General features: G+C 39.7%; 1 protein-coding gene and 1 pseudogene across 1 annotated transcript in view; both read right to left on the bottom strand.

Moving 5' to 3' along the window:
* Positions 1-12,384, bottom strand: part of COA1 (cytochrome c oxidase assembly factor 1) — a 234,945-nt gene that overhangs the window by 221,802 nt on the left and 759 nt on the right. The gene's annotated exons all lie outside the window — the stretch shown is intronic.
* On the bottom strand, positions 5,633-10,288 carry LOC137768746 (DNA polymerase epsilon subunit 3 pseudogene; annotated as a pseudogene).

The following is a 12,384-nucleotide window of genomic DNA, read 5'->3' as shown; positions in this document are numbered from 1 at the left end:
AAATGATTAGTGATCTCGAAGACATGGCAGTGGAACTCATTCAATCAGAGGAGCAAAAAAGAATATAAAAAAGTGAAGATAGCCTAAGGGATGTACAGGACAACATCAAACGGACTAACATTTATGTGTATAGGGGTCCCAGAAGGAGAAGAGAGAGAAAATGGGGCAGAAAACTTATTTTAAGAAATAATGGCTGAAAACTTCTGTAACCTGGGGAAGAAAACAGACTTCCAGATCCAACTAGCCCAGAGACATCAAAACAAGATAAACCCCAAAAGATCCACACCAACACCTATTATAATTAAAATGTCAAAAGTTAAAGAGAGAATCTTAAAAGCAGCAAGAGAAAAATAACTTGATATATACAAGGGAACCACCATAAGGCTATCAGCAGATTTTTCAGTGGAAATATTGCAGGCCAGAAGGGAGTGGCATGATATAGTCAAAGTGCTGAAAGATAAAAACATCCAACCAAGAATACTCTACCCAGGCAAAGTTGTCATTCAAAATTGAAGAAGAGATAAAGGATCTTCCAGATACACAAAAGCAAAAAGAGTTCATCACCACTAAACTGGCCTTACAAGGAATGTTAAAGGGACTTCTTTAAGCTGAAAAGAAGGGGAGATAATTAGTAACAAGAAAACATATGAAAGTATAAATCTCACTGATATACAGTAAAGGTGGTGGCTTAATCACATATATAGCTAGTATTAAGGTTAAAGCAAAAAAAGCACTAAAAATAACTGTAGCTACAATAATTAGTTAAGGGATTCACAAGATAAAAAGATGTAAAATGTGACATCAAAAATATAAAATGTGGGGGTAGTAAAAATGTCAAGTTTTAGAATCTGTTGGAACTTAAGTTGTTATCAACCTAAAATACATTGTTATAAATATAAGTTATTATATGTAACCTTAATGGTAACCACAATGCAAAAACCAATAGTAGATACACAAAATATAATGAGAAAGGAATCTAAGTATACCACTATAGAAAGTCATCAAACTACAAAGGAAGAGAGCAAGAGAAAGTGAAAGAAACAGAGAAACTATAAAGCAGCCTAAAAACAAGTAACAAAATAACAATAAGTACATATCTATCAATAATCACTTTAAATGTGAGTGGACTAAATCCTCCAATCAAAAGACAGAGAGCGGCTGAATAGATTTAAAAAAAAAAAACTACCTATAGGCTGCCTACAAGAGACTCACTTCAGATGTACAGACACACACAGACTGAAAGTGAAGGAACTGAAAAAGCTGTTTCATGCAAATGGAAACCAAAAGAAAACTGGGGCTTCTATTCTTATATCAGACAAAATAGACTTTAAAACAAAGACTATAATAAGAAACAAAGAAGGTCATTACGTAATAACAAAAGAGCCAATAACAGTAAGAGGATATAACATTTGCAAATATTACCAGACATAAAGGGAGAAATAGATAGCAATACACTAATACTAGGGGACTTTACTACCCCACTTACATCAATGGATAGATCATCCAGACAGAAAATCAGTAAGAAAACACCAGGCTTAAAAACACATAAGGCCAGATGGACTTAATAAATATATAAAAATATATAGAAAAAAATCCATCCAAAAGCAGCAGAATGCATGTTCTTCTCAGGAGCACATGTAATATTCTCCAGGATAGATCATATATTAGGCCACAGAACAAGTTTTAATAAATTTAGGAAGACTGAAATCATATCAAGATTTGTTTTTGACCACAGTGGTATGAAACTAGAAATTGATTACAAGAAGAAAACTAATTCACAAATATACGAGGTTAAACAACATGTTACCAAATAACCAATGGGTCAACAAAGAAATCAAAAGAGAATTCAAAGAATACTTTGAGACAAATAAAAATGGAAATAAAACATACCAAAATTTATGGGATGCAGCAAAAGCAGTTCTACAAGGAAAGTTCATAGCAATACATGCCTAACTCAAGAAACAAGAAATATCCCAAACAATCTAACTTTACACCACAAGGAACTAGAAAAAGAAGAACAAACAAAGCCCAAAGTTATTAGAAGAAAGGAAATAACAAAGATCATAGCAGAGATAAATGAAATGAAGACTAATAAGATGATAGAAAAAAAATCTAAGAGCTGGTAAGATGTAACTAAGAGCTGGTTCTTTGAAAAGATGTAACTATGAGCTGGTTCTTTAACTAAGAGCTGGTTCTTTGAAAAGATTAACAAAATTGACAAACCTTTAGCTAGATTCACCAAGAAAGAGACGGGGAGGGGCTCAAATAAATAAAATCAGAAATTAAAGAGGAGACATTATAATTGATATGACAGAAATACAAGGGATTATAAGAGATTACTATGAACAATTATATGCCAACAAATTGGACAAGCTAGAAGAAATGGAGAAATTTCTAGAAACATACAACCTTCTAGGACTGAATCATGAATAAACAGAAAATCGGAATATACCAATTAGTAGTAAGGGAATTGAATCAGAAACAAAAAACTTCCCAACAAACAAAAGTCCAGGACCAGATGGCTTCACCGGTGAATTCTAACAAACATTCAAAGAAGAATTAATACCAAATGCTTTCTCAAATGCTTTCAAAAAATTGAAGAGGAGGGAATGCTTCCAAACTCAGTTTATGAAACCAGCAGTACCCAGATACCAAAACCAAACAAGAACACCACAAGAAAAGAAACTTACAGGCCAATATCCCTGATAAACATATATGCAGAATTCCTCAACAAAATATTAGCAAGGCAAATTCAATAATTTAAAGGATCACACACCATGATCAAGTGGATTTATTCCAGGCATGCAAGGATATTTCAACATCCACAAATCAATCAATGTATTAACCAAGTTAACAAAATGAAAGATTTAAAAAACATCATCTCAATAGATGCAGAAAAAGCATTTGACAAAATTCAACATCCATTTATTATATAAACTCTCAATGAAGTAAGTATAGATGGAACATACCTCAACATAATAAAGGCCATATATGAAAATATCCAGAAGAGCCAAAGCAACTTTGAGAAAGAAGAACAAAGCTGGAGGCCTCATGCTCCCTGATTTCAAACTATATTACAAAGCTATAGTAATCAAAACAGTATGGTACTCACATTAAAAACAGAAACATAGATCAACTGAACAGAATAGAGAGCCCAGAAATAAACCCACACATATATGGTCAATTAATTTATGACAAAGAAGCCAGGAATATACAATGGGGAAAGAAAAGCGTCTTCAATAAATGGTGCTGGGAAAACTGAATAGCTACACGTAAAGAATGAAACCAGACCACTAATTTACACCGTACACAAAAATCAACTCAAAATGGATTAAAGAGTTGAATACAAGACCTGAAACCATAAAAATTTTTGAAGAAAACATAGGTGGTAAGCTTCCTGACATCAGTCTTGGCCATGAAATTTTGGATCTGACTCCAAAAGCAAAGGCAACAAAAGCAAAAATATACAAGTGGGACTACTTCAGACTAAAATTTTCTACACAGCAAAGGAAATCATCAAAAAATGAAAAGGTGACCTACTGAAGAAAATATTTGCAAATCATATCTGATATGGGGTTAATGTCCAAAATATATAAAACATATTTAAAAGTTGTAACTATGTATGGTGACATGTGGTAACTAAGGCTTAACATGGTGGTCATTTTGCAATGTATACAAATATCAAATAACTACGCTGCCCACTTGAAACTAATATAATGCTATATGCCAATTATACCCCAATAAAAAGACTTTTAAAATAAAAAACGGGTGTTCAGAAAAGATGCTGTAAAAGTGTTGATGATTATTCTCTATTGTCTAGATTCATTATACCTTGCTCTAGATCTCTAGGACCTTTTTGTTACTTGTCGCAAATTTGTACCCTTAAATATATGGCCTATCCCATCCCATCCCCCTTGCAACCACAATTTTACTCTATGAGTTTGGTTTTTTAGAATTCACATACAAGTGATATCATGCAGTATTTGTCTTTCTGACTTACTTGCAACAAGGCTTATCCATGCTGTTGCAAATGGCCCAATGTAAAATAAATAAATAAATAAATGCATATCTCAATTTCTTTATCCATTCAGCAATTTATAGGCACTTAGGTTGCTTCCATAGCTTTACTATTGTGATAAATATACATAGGATTGCATATATCTCTTCAATATCCTGTTTTCATTTTGAGGGGGTATATACCCAGAAGTGGTACAGCTGGATCATATGATAAATCTATTTTTTAATTTTTTCAGGAACTTTCATATTGTTTTTCATAGTGTCTGAACCAATGTATATTCCTATGCCATGTACAAGTGCTTCCTTTTCTCCACATCCTTGCCAACACTTTTAATCTCTTGGTCTATAGTTCCTTTTCATCTGTTGTGCTAAATGGCTTTTGTATAAGGGTAATGCTGGCCTCATAGAATGAGTTTGGAAGTCTTCCTTCCTCACAACCTCTTGGAAGAGTTTGAGGATTGGCGTCAATTCTTTTTTCTTTTTCTTAATAAATTTTATTTATTTTTATTTTTGGTTGCATTGGGTCTTCATTGCTGCATGTGGGCTTTCTCTAGTTGCAGTGAGCAGGGGCTACTCTTCATTGCAGTGCGCGGGCTTCTCATTGGGGTGGCTTCTCTCTATTGCGGAGCATAGGCTCTACAGCACAGTCTCAGTAGTTGTGGCGCACAGCACAGGCTTAGTTGCTTCATGGCATGTGGGATCTTCCTGGACCAGGGCTCAAACCTGTGTCCCCTACCTTGGCAGGCGGATTCTTAAGCACTGCACTATCAGGGAAGTCCCTGGCGTCAATTCTTTAAGTGTTTAGTAAGTAGAATTTGTCAGGGAAGCTGTCAGTTCCTGGGGAGTCTGCTCCTCCTATATTGAGAGGTTGATTCCTGATTCAATTCCTTTCGTCATTATTGGTCTGATTTTCTATTTCTTCCTGATTCAGTTTGGTAAATCATGTTTCAGGAAATTTATTAATTTCTTCCAGGTTATCTAATTTGTTGTCAATTATTGTTCATGGTAATCTCTTGTCTAATTTTTTTCTGCAGTATCAATTATAATGTCTACTCTTTCTCTTATAATTTTTTTATTTGAGTCTTTTTTTCATAGTTTGTTTAGCTAAAAGTTTGTCAATTTTATTTTATTTTTTTTAAAAACAGCTCTCCGTTTTGTTAATCCTTTCTATTGTTTTTCTGGTCTCTATATCATTTATTTCAGCTCTGATTTTTATTTCTCATTCATTGAATTCTTCAGCTTCAGAATTTCTGTTTGGTCTTTTTTATAATTTCAATCTCTATAGTAATTTCATTAATTTTATTCATTAATTTTATTCTTGAGTTCATTGAACTGTCTTCTGAGTTTTCTTGTATCTTGTTGAATTTCTTCATAATGGCTATTTTGAATGGCTGAGAAAAAAAGCTGGTAAACTGGTAAAGTAGACTTAGCAAAAATTAAACCATCTGCTTTGAAAAATACACTGGTAAGAGAATGAAAAGATAATCTACACACTGGGAGAAAATATTTATGAATCACATAACTAACAAAGGACTTATGTACAGAATACAGAAAGAACTTTCAAAATTCAACAGTACGAAAGCCAACAATTCAATTTTTTTTTTTAATGGGCAAAAATTTGAACAGACACTGCACCAGAGAGAATATACAGACAGTAAATAAGCCAGTGAAAAGATGGCTGACATTGTAGACATTGGGGGAATGCAAATTAAAACCACAATGAGCTACTGCTACATACCTACTAGAGCAGTTAAATACTGAAAATACAAAGTGCTGGCAAGGATACAGAGCACCTGGCAACTGGTACATGTTTAACTTACATGTGTGGCTCTCCTCACTAGTGGACTGCAAAATGATACAGCCATTCTGGAAAACAATTTGGCACTTTCTTATAAAGTTAAACATACACTTATCATAGAACCTGGTGATCCTATGTCTTATTATTTACCCAAGAGAAATGAAAAGCTCTGTTCACACAAAAACCTGCATATGCATGTCTACAGGTGGTCTATTCATAATCACCAAAACCTGGAAACAACTCAAATGTTCAACAGGTGAATGGGTAACCTGTGGACTATCCATGGCACGGAATATTATGCAACAAGAAAGAGGAATAGCAGCAACTTAGATGAATCTCAAAGGCATGTTGAGTAAGAGAGGCCAGTCTCAAAAGGTTACATGTAGTCAGGTTCCACTTACATGACATTCTGGAGAAGGCAAAACTGTAGAGACCCAGAAAAACCAAATGGGTGGGCTTGGAGTGGGAGAGCATATGACCACAGTAGGATAGAATGAGGGGCTGTCCTGATTTTGGTGGAGGTGAATGGGTCTAAACGTGTGTTAAAACTCATAAACCTTTACACCAAAAGAGTCAATTTTATGGCATATTAATTTAAAAAATATAATTTTTATGTGGTGATTGGCCAGGGAAGTTCTCACCTGATAAAGAGAATTTTGAGTTGGAAGATCACTTCCAGGTGGATAGTACAGCAAGGGCAAAGGCCCTATGGCAAGGAGCATGCCTGGGGATTTGAGGACGAGAGACCACCACGTGGCCGGCCCCCCTCAGTGAGAGGATGAAACACCCACTGGCCTCATGGGTGTCTAGGACCGTTCAAGTAGGAAAGCAGTGAGGCAGGAGCACACCTGCTCGTCACAGGGCAGTGGGGCTTGAGAGAGGGGTAGTGCAGGAGATAAGGCAGGTGGAGGCCCCCAGGGGCCTCTGTGAGGACTTTGGCTTTACTGAGAGGTGGGGATCCACTGGAGGGTTTTGAGCAAGGAGTAAAAGATACCATGTGACCTGTTTTTAAGACTTTTGAGGACAGACCTTAAAGGAGCAAAGGTTGAGACAGGAAGCCTGGTTGAGAGATGCAGGCCTAATCCAGGCAGGAGGTGGCGGGTCAGTGTTGAAAGTTCTCTTCCTCCCACCTCCCTACCCTTGGGCCCTTTCTCCAGATGCCCCAGCACACCCTTTAGCCCATGGTAGATTCTGAGCAGGCAAGAGACCCGCCTCCACCTCTCAGCTCAGAGGCCCTGAGGCTAGAAGCTGAATCAGGTACTGTGCAAAGAACTTGCCATCCACTACCTCAGGCTCTATAACAACCCCAGAAACAAAGCCCCATTCAGGTCCATGCTCTACAGGGGAGGAGCCTGAGGTCTCTGGCCAAGGGTCACAGAGCTATGATGCCCCTGTAAAAAATTAATAAACAGAAACCTCAATTAAATGGAGCTGGGAGATCAGAAAGGGAGCTCCCACACCCTGCAACAATAGCAGAACCCAACAGGAAGAAGAAAGAGTCTTCTCAATCCTGGCAACTGCTCAGTCAATTAAAAAACAGGAACTCTTTGTTTATTACAGCCTCCCAACTTCCTTTTCCCCCTCCTTCCCTTGCCACGTGGGGACTTGCATGTGGCTCACCGTGGTTGCAGACCCTGAACTGCAATTCTCTGCTGATCCCAAATAAACCCATTTTTGCTGGAGAAATAACTGGCAGTCTATTTGTTTTAGGTCAACATTTTGGTGACTTGTACAGGGATCCAGAGAAGACCCCCGATGGGCTGGTAAGTAAACAGGTGCAGTACCCACATGAGCCCATTGCTGCTCACTGATTTTCTCACTGACCCTGGAGTTTGAAGGTACTTCTCCTGGATCTGAGCCTCCGCCCTCTTTGAAGCTCTCCAGGCTTTACCTGGTATCTATTTTAAGGTCTTGTCCTTTCTGGATAAGGCCTTGTTCTGTACTCAAGTACTCATCTGATTTTGAAATCAGACTCTTCCAACTGGAACTGGCTAGGCTTCAGCCCATTCCTTTGGGAACAGAGGCTATTTCATCGGAACTGCGCCAGTTCAGCCTTCGGGCCATTCCTTTGGAATAGCGGTTGCTCTGTTGGAACTGTGCTGAGAAGCCTTTGGCCTGGCTCCTCTAGGACCAACCTACTCCTTTACAACTGGCTGGTATTAGGCCTGCAGGCTGTTAGAGATATTTGAACTGTCTGGGCTGCAAGCTGTTTAAGCTGTAAGCTGCTTGAGCTGTTTAGACTTTTTAAAAATTATTCTCTTACTCTAGAGAAAAACTGATGAAAAATGGGATCCCAATTATCTAAATATTTTGAGGGCAGCCCCCCCCCCTTACAGGGACTCTGGCTGATTTTTGTTGTTGTTGTTAATTTATTTTTTGGCCATGCAGTGCAGCCTGCGGGATCTTAGTTCCCCAACCAGGGATCGAACCCATGCCCCCTGCAGTGGAAGTGCAGTGTCTTAACCACTGGACCACCAGGGATGTCCCTCTGGCTGATCTTATGTTTAAAAACTGTAGCCCTTCCTCATGAGAATTTCTTTTTTTTTTTTTTTTTACTTTTAACAGGAATTTTTATTTATACAAAGCATTATAATTTTCTCAATATTCTTCACTCATTTATCAACAAACTTTCCACTGTATTCATCTAACAAATTAACAGTGTCACACTACATTTCACTACCTTTCAACCTCCAAGCACTCAACTTAGAGACGAACAAAAAAGTGCTTGAAGCACCAAATGGAAAGAAAAGAAAACTAGGAAAGGTCAACAGAGATACTTCAGAAGCAGTTAAAGGGGATGGGTTAGGGGAGGAATTAGATTCCTGAGCACCATCAGATTTCCCTTATGGTTCAGAGAGGTTTACAAAATCATTTTTAAAAGACATGAGATTAGAACTAGGGAATCAGAGGAAACCACGCTTTGGGATATTAAGCAGGTCATCCAAGTTCCTGGATTGGCAGAAGTGAGAAAAAGAGGGACAGAGAAAGTGGGAATGGGAGCAGAGGAGAGGCAGAACAGAGACAGGAGGTGAGAAGCACAGAGGGAGAAAGTTGTGCCTAGAAGAAATAAAGTCTGGAACTTGTCATGAATTGGAATAATGAAAAGCCAAGTCACAAGTCTAGGAGATGGACTACAAGAAGAGAAAGCCTGGAATTTTATACCTTCCAGGAGGTGACAACAAACCCTGAAGCTGTACAGTCGCAGGCAGTGAGGTGCATTTAAGACTAAACCATCTGTTTTACAAGAGTAAGACACTGGCAACCTTGCTTGACTAATTCTACTCTGTTGATTTAAAAGCGTTATGTGCCGAGAACATAGCCACCCAAGCAGGTAACATGCCTATAGGCAATATAGAAGGGGTCCAAGCCAAGTGGGTCTGTAGAAACCAAAATTCAGTTAATGTTACTGTCAAGTGAGGAGGCAATAGAACAGATCTCATTGTTCTCTCGAACCCTTATAGTAATTTCCTAAAGCTAAGCCATTCTGATCACCTGAAATAAGCTAGTATTGCCAAATACTGTACAATCAAATAGGCTGACCATGATCAAGCCCCAATTTTTCCTGAGCCTTGACTGCCTCTGTGATCCGGAACACAGTTGGCAGCATGGAAGTCATTATTACTTTTTGGGGGGGTGGAGAGGGAACTGGGGATCAACAACTGCCTAACTATACGTGTAAGTAAACAAGAGAGATCAAATTGACCAATTAAATTGGCTGTTCAGAATCCCTCTTGCCAAAAAGTCATAACCTTGAGACTGATTAAGCAAAACAGGATTCCACTACTCAGATGCTCCGAGTCTGGGAAGCGCTGGTTTTGATGATAATCCTGATGATAATTCAGTTTTTATTTCTATCTTCTGCCTAAGACTACTCTGCCCAGCACGAAAAAGCTTCACACAAACGTGTACGGCGTTTCCGAGTGGTACCTTCCGAGCTGCGTCTCCCCATCCTCTTCAGTTGTCCACTTCCTCCTCTTCATTCTGTTCTTCTTCCTCCAGCCTTTCCTCATCTTCATCGTTGTCCTCATCCCTGCTCTTGTCTTGCTCTTCCGAATCTGTTTTTCTGTCTCTGTCCTTCTTCTTTTGCTCTGAAGCTTCCTTCTTGCCTTTTTTGCTCCCTCCTGTAAGCTTCCAGAGCTTCTTTTAAAGGGGTCACGAACCGCTGCAACTCCATCTCCTCCATGGCGGAGAGCACGTCGCTGGCATTCAGTGTCTTGCATTTCCCTTTCATCGCGAAGCTGTTGGCACAGGATGTGGCGTACAGCACGAAGACGCTGGCGGCGCGGGAGATGGCGCTCTGGGCCTCCTTGGAGGTGCTGACACCGTCCGGGAGCGCCTCCTTGATGATCCTGGTGATGACGGCATTGGGCTGGTTTAGGTCCTCAGGCCTCTCCGCCATTGCCGCCCCTCATGAGAATTTCTAACTAAATGGACCCACCTCACCAAAGGCAATCTAGAATATCGATGGCCATTATGGGGAGCTTACTTTTCTTAAAACGGAATTGGACTGTCAGGGCCCTAAAATTTCCAAAACTGAATGGAATGCTTATTTTGATTGGTATTTTGAGGCTTCCAAACGTTATCAGCAGCCTAAAATTGACTTTCTGCAAAATAAGACTTTGAGGCAAACAAATGATTAAAAAGATGGAATGGCTCCCAAAGCCTCAGGCTCTTCTTCCTCGGCTGCTTTGTCCCAGGCTCCACCTCCAGCAACATCCTGTCTCCCTCCCTCAGCCCCTTGTGCTCAGGCCATGCCTCCAGTGCCATCTTCCTGCTCTTCTGGGCCACCTACACCTGCTCTAGCCCCTCAGTTCCCCATACTAATTCTCTCAATGAACTTCCCTTTTCCTCTAAAACTCTCCCCACTCGCTTTTCCTCTAAAACTCTCCCCACTCGCTTTTCCTCTGAACTTATCAGAACCCGTCCCTTTAAAATTAAGCCTCCTAAGAATCCAGAGACTTACACCCTTAATTTCGTGTATATATACGCCCTGGACTAAAGGTGAACTGTGAGCCACAGTCAAAGATTTTTCCAAAGTAACTGAAAATCCTCACAGACTTGCTGAGGAATTTAATATAGTCATTCAAACTCAGCAACCCAGTCTCTCTGACTTACGTCAGCTAGTTCATATGCTTGTCGGTGAAGACCAGGCCCAGCATGGGATGAGAACTGCTACTTGGGAAAATCCTAAAAGGCCTTTAGAGTTACAACCGGGAGACCACCCTGCTAATTCACATGATCAGCCTCAGGCAATTGCTAGGCGACTTCATGGGGCAAGTCCTGCGGCTTTTCCAAAGCCTGGTGATTGGAACAAAATGCAGGCTTGCACACAATAATCTAATGCATCTGTTCATGACTATTAACAATTGACTTCAGATTGCTTTTAAAGAAAATTCTGATCTTCCTTCAGATGTTAATTCTACCCAGGCAGCTTTTAACTCTATGTTTACTAGTGGGCTGAAGCAGGACCTTTCCCTTCTGGCAAAAAGGAACAGGATGGAATGAAAAACTGTGTCCACTCCAGATTTACTTAATCTTGCAAACCAGTTCTCTCACTTTCTTAGAGGAGTCACCTAAAAGGGAGACAGCTAAAATCCTTTATCTTCAACTCCAGCAAATGAAGGCTCCTAAATGAAACCAAAACCCTCCTAGTTTCTGCTATTATTGCAAAGAGCCAAGACTTCGGAAAAGAGATTTTACAAATTTAAGTGCTTCAGGCACCTTCAGTCTTCTAACCAGCTTTTCCACCATCCTCCCAATTCTCAACAACGGGGCTCTTCTCAATCCTCCCTCTTAACTGGCTTAGAGAAACGTTTCTCCAGATTGGGGGCGAATCTCTTCCAGTCCTAATTGACACTTGGAGCCACACTCTCAAGGCTCAGCCCCACTACTACAAAGCAGCCCCTGCCTCAGAGTAAACAGTTCAAATAGTGGGGATCTCCAATGAACCTCAACAGGCTCCTGTCTCTGAACCTATTCCACTTTGTTTAGGCCCTCTGAGAGATACACACACTTTTCTTCTCAGTTCCTCCACCTCTATCCATTTATTATGCCGAGACTTCTTAGAGAAGCATCAGGCCAGAATTTCTTTCTCCCAAAAGGGGGAAATAATTCCAGAATTTGACAGTAGTCATCAGAGTAAACAACAATGTGAATTAAACGACTCTTTGATATCTTTTATTTGCTCCATCTCTGATGATACTAGAGCTGATTCTGGAAACACAGATCATTTGTCCCTATTGAATCAGCTACCATCCTTTTTATGGGCAAAATCTGCACTGACACTGGCAAAATTCACAGCACATCTCCCATCAAGATTCAAACGGATCTCTCAAAATCTCTTCCCAGAATTGACAATGTGTAAGTAAAGAAGCCATCCCAGGCATATAGCCCGTAATTGAAGATTACAAGGTTCAGGGCCTCATTAGTCCTTGTACTAGTCCCTGTAATACTCCCATTTTACAGATGAGGAAACCTAAAAGCCAAGGGTGTAGGTTTGTCCAGGACCTCCAAGTAACAAACAACATAGCTATCCCTTGACACCCTGTTGCTCCTTTCATACATTCCTA

This window comes from Eschrichtius robustus, chromosome 8, assembly GCF_028021215.1.
Source record: "Eschrichtius robustus isolate mEscRob2 chromosome 8, mEscRob2.pri, whole genome shotgun sequence".
Lineage (NCBI taxonomy): Eukaryota > Metazoa > Chordata > Mammalia > Artiodactyla > Eschrichtiidae > Eschrichtius > Eschrichtius robustus.
This window is presented reverse-complemented; position numbering and strand designations above follow the sequence as displayed.